Here is a 5,131-nt window from a genome sequence, read left to right as displayed (position 1 = left end):
AGTAGTGTGTGTCAATTTGTAGAGCGTGTGTGTGTGTGTTAGTTGAGTGCGGCTTGATTCAGGAGGATCATTGGTATTGATAAAATGTGTAACACAGTCAGATTATCATCTGTGTATGAAGATTTTTTTTTAAAGCTTTCTTCTTGGGAATTGTGGAGTATGAATGCTCCTGATATTTTTTTCATACTGATGTGAACAAATATTGCAACTGTTTATATACTGTTTATATTTATCTGATATAATGTAGATTTATATGCAATATATACATTACTTGCATACAAGAGATAATTTGATTTCAACAGCCAAAGCTTATACCCACTGCTTGCTTATGATATTGATCATATGGTGCATTTAAATAAGACTTCAGAAACTGTAGCTGTGATTTTTTCTTCTTTTTTTTCTCTTCTTCTTCTCTTTGAGGGAGAAAGGTGGGGGGAGGGAGGGGGCTGCAGTGTGGTTCAAACCAGTTAAGATTCACTGCAGAGTTGTTGTTTTTTCTTTCTGATCATGGAAAAAATGACAACTTTGTGAATGTTGACATTGCACTTCAATACAGACATCACACACACACACACACACACACACACACACACACACACACACACACACAAGTTTCAAGTTTCAAGTTTTAATTATCCTTTCACTCCTATTGGAGTATGGAGGATTACTGCAAAATAATCTTTTCATGCCCAGAACAAACATTTCCTTTTTTTTTTATTTTCTTTTTTTTTTTATACACAACAATGTCACATAAACGTTGAGAAAACACAAATGTCTTTTAACTCCAAAAGTATAGCTAGGCAACATTTGCAAATCTAATCATCTTACTTACAGCTAAAATGACATTTTTGCCTCCTTTTAGCATATTACAAAAATTAAAAACCGATTTTGGAGACAAATACTTTTTAGGAACATATCTATTTAGTAACTGATCACACACACACACATGCACAACATCCAAAACTAAATGGCACTCACATCATAAATAACTCAAATTGTTTAGACAATTGTTCATTGTTTAGCATTTAGGTATTAATGAATGATACAAAAAAATACAAAAAATATCTTATCAAAGTGATTTTCTTCAAGTCTGTTTGTACTTGACTCAGACCTGTTTACACTGCATTTTGTAAACAGTTCAAATTTTATTGTACATATTTGACAACAAGCAATAAAACTTTTTCTTTTTTTTTAAATTTTAGATACAGGAGATAAAAGATGGGAGGTGGGGCATGCCAATGTAAATAACTGCAAATATTTAAACTAAGAATTTACAGCACTACCAGTTTCTAAATAATGGCATCAAAGAGATTACTGGTATGTAATGTTAATCCTTTGATCAGTTGTTAGATTCAATGAACTTACAGATTTCCATAAAAGAAATACATATTTTAACCTGGTGAAAGTACAGACATATCCATTTTGGGTAAACAGGCCAGCTGATTGTACCAGACTGGTGTGTTTAACTGTATGGAAGTCTTGAGAAGACTTATCAATGCATATCACTTGTAGTGATGTATGAATGAGTACTGTATGCACACATGCATGCTAAACCATAAGATGAAATCATTCTTTACTTGCAGTTAATCATCAGTGCAACTGTGATGAAACACACATGAAGTCTTGATGATGATTATCTTTAATCAAATTCCATTTACAGCTCCACTACTCTTCTCCCCACAATTGCCATGCTAAACTGCACCACTCATTTCCCCACAGATTTCCATGCTCAACTCCAACACTCTCTTCCCCACTATATGTATTAAAGCGACTCGAATAAAAAAAAATTAAAAAAAAAAAAGAAATGTGATAATGTTAAAAGAGGGGTAGTAGTGAGGGGGTAGGGGTGGAGTAGGATAACAGGCAGAGGATAGGTACACAATCCACTCTCTCCTCGTACCACAGCAGGGTCTTTTAGAAAGATGAATTGAGGTGTTTATTTCTCTAACTTAACAGCACACCTGGAACACACACAATATTAAAACCCAGGTTAAAATAATACCAAATCATATGCTAGACATCCTTGCATTGATGTAACAGAAACATCATTATGTTGTCTGGACAAGTAAACAACTCCACAGATAAACCTTTCTCCATTTTGACACTCAATGTCTAGCCGTACACTCTCTTCTCAAAGAGATCTATGTAAAGATGTAAAACAAGCTTCATATAGCTTACCATCAACAATCAGTGGCACATAAGTTAATGTGCACCAAATATATGACTAACAAATACCAACTCCCAGTGTTTAACTCCTGTCAAACCACCATAGAATAATAGCTGTCGCACCAAGTATGTGGCAGACAATTACCAACTCCCAGTGTTTAACTCCAGTTAAATCACCATACAGTAATAGCTGTTTCCATTAAGATTGAACAAATCTGTACTTTGTCTCTGCAAAGTATCTCACTGGTAAAATTTTACATGGGAATCATATATTACCAAGTAATTTGGTAAATATATTGCAACCTGTGTGCACCAACATAGAACTGCCTGTCAGTGGTCTCAAATCTTATTGAACACATACAGCTATGTGTTACCCCACTGGCATATAACACATGACTACAGTACATGGTAATCACAACTACCAAGTCACACATGTTCCCCATGTTGCATTATCACTCATGCGCACACACATGGAAAAGCATGAACATACAGTGAGCCTGTAGATTTGTTCACCTTGAATACAACCATCACCACCTAACAAACAAAATAGGTATGTCATACCTCAAAATAACTCCAGCTGTTGCAACCAAAACATTCTACACAGATGCAACCCACACATAATCTCTGTGTTTCTTTGTGACTGAATGCTTACATTGTTCCCACAGTATGTCAACAATTGACACACAACTAACATATTACTAAACATTATCATTTATGAAAGCCAAAATGCACAACATGTAAACCCAACATGATGTCCAAGCATCATACCATAATATCAACCTGTATGAAACAGGAAAGGGGGGGGGGGGGGATACCCAAATACCCCAAACCAGTACTCCAATTGGTCATGTATTGACTACATTATGTATTTTAACTACTTTTCCCTCAGTCACTAGCCTCAAATACAATTAAGCCATACACATGCTGGCTATGCTCTCTCACAAGTCATGGTATCTGCATCAACACATTCCAGTTACATTAACTGTGAAATACCACATCAGCTAAAAAGGATCTCTCAATGCTCTTGTGACACAACATCACAATTCTACAAACTCCAAACTGTTTCCAAAAACCAGAAAGTAAATTGCCAACAAACCAAATTACCAGTACAAGCATTACTCACAGCCCCCAACATTTCAGGGTTCACTTTATATTCATGTAGCAGAACACAATCCCACTGAGCCAGTGTGTTAGTCACAGAATCCAAGTATACCATCAATCAAGCATTCAACTAAGTCCGAAAAATAGATGCTAGTTTCACACTCACAGCCCCAATGGTACTGTCTTGACCGTCTGGCTCTCCTGGCCTGCTTCAAGGAAGGAAAAGAAAGAAACACCACTTGCCTATTCATTTTATCCTCTTCACGAGCTGGCGCCATATGCAAACTATCTTCCGACCCAGAATGTTTCCAATTGGCTGAAGTTAACAGACCAATCTGGGACCAACAGTGCTGGATTTGCACATCAGCACTTTTCTCACAGAACCCAGCATTGTCAAGGAGAAGGGGAGGGGAGTGGGGGGGAGGGTGAAAAGAGGTAGGGAAGGAGGAGGAAAGATCGCCCAGCCCTGATTCTGCTCTAAACAGCTCATGATAAACACACCACACCATGTGGTGACCATTGAGGCAGATGCCATCCTGCCAGAGATCGACATGGGGGATAAGGAGGGGGGTTGGGGGTGGGGGGAGGACAGGGTTGAGGGTGATGGAAGTGGAAGGTAAAAGGGCAGGGGAGTGTATAGGAAGAGAATGGTCAGAGGAGATACCATCCTTACTTAGTATTTCTTGATAACTTGCTCCCTCTGTACTTGGCCAAGGGAAGGGGGGAAAGGGAGAGAGGGTATGGGGAGGGGTGTTGGTGGGGATAGATGCCATGAAAGGGGGGTGGGGGGAGAAGAGTAGGGAGGTAGGAAGGAGGGGTCCATCAGTGCGCAGTGTGTCTGAGAAAATCCCATGCTTCCACCATAGGCGCCTGACACACTATAACAATAAATAAAAAAATTTTAAAAGCCAGAAAAAGGTCAAATTCACTGGAACAGCAATGGCCAGGCATTTTCTCAAGTCTGAAATCTGTTTTTAGAAGGCGCACGCGCGCGCGCGCACACACACACAGACACACACACACACACACACTCACTCACTCATACTGTGTAGCAACAATATGAAATGCTAAAATGTATATAGAATGAATGGGTCACACACAGGAGCAATACTTTTTCTTCAGTTAAATTGTTAAAAATCTGCGGGAGGTTGATGTCGCTGTGACAGCAGAAATGTCTCTGTGACAGCAGAAACTGACTTGACTTCGCCTTCTTGTTTCTGATTCTGCGACAATTGAAAATCTTTGCACGACAAACAAGTTCAGCTTTCGCGCCACTTATCTGTTGTCCGTTCTTTTTTTTAAATGCTCTTTTGGTTCTTCAACTTCTATGAATTCAGCGCACTTTCAGTTTCAGCGGACAGAGTCGCCATGTTGCCTTATCCGGACGTCCCAGGGTGAAGGGGCTGAACTTTTCACTGACTTCCGGTTTTCTAACGAACAAGGTCTATCGCGTGCTTGCTTCCCTGACGTGGAGTTCCTAACCATCCAGTGCCGACCCGTCTACCTCCCACGGGAAATTCCCTCAGTGACGCTGATCGCTGTGTACATCCATCCCACAGCGAACCTCTCCGCCACACTGCGTCTGCTAGCAGACGAAATTAGCAAGTGCGAGAATAGTTGGCCCGACTCCACCATCATTGTTGCTGGTGATTTCAACAAAGCCAGCCTCAAGAAAGAAATGCCGAAGCTGTACCAGCAAGTGGACTGTCCAACACGTGGTGACAAGACCCTCGACCACTGCTACACTTCCATTGAGAAGGCATACCACTCTATCCACCGTGTGCCTTTGGGACAGTCTGACCACAGCATGATTTTTCTGGTGCCGGTCTACAAACAAAAACTGAAAGCTGAAAAACCAGTTGTG

The 5,131-nt window shown here is 40.0% G+C and overlaps 1 protein-coding gene across 2 annotated transcripts in view; it reads right to left on the bottom strand.

Annotated features, from left to right (window-relative positions):
- LOC143275594 (uncharacterized) overlaps positions 1 to 4,647 on the bottom strand; it is a 55,841-nt gene extending 51,194 nt beyond the window's left edge. The window contains exon 1 of one of the 2 annotated variants that reach the window (XM_076579815.1): positions 4,368 to 4,647. The gene's annotated coding sequence lies outside the window, so the exon portion shown is untranslated. The remainder of the gene's footprint in view (positions 1 to 4,367) is intronic. The other variant, XM_076579814.1, reaches the window with a different exon arrangement.
- Between the last annotated feature and the right edge of the window lie 484 nt (positions 4,648 to 5,131).

This window comes from Babylonia areolata, chromosome 30, assembly GCF_041734735.1.
Source record: "Babylonia areolata isolate BAREFJ2019XMU chromosome 30, ASM4173473v1, whole genome shotgun sequence".
NCBI classification, from domain to species: Eukaryota; Metazoa; Mollusca; class Gastropoda; order Neogastropoda; family Buccinidae; genus Babylonia; species Babylonia areolata.
The sequence above is the reverse complement of the archived record's forward strand: the minus strand, read 5'-3'. Positions and strand labels throughout refer to the sequence as shown.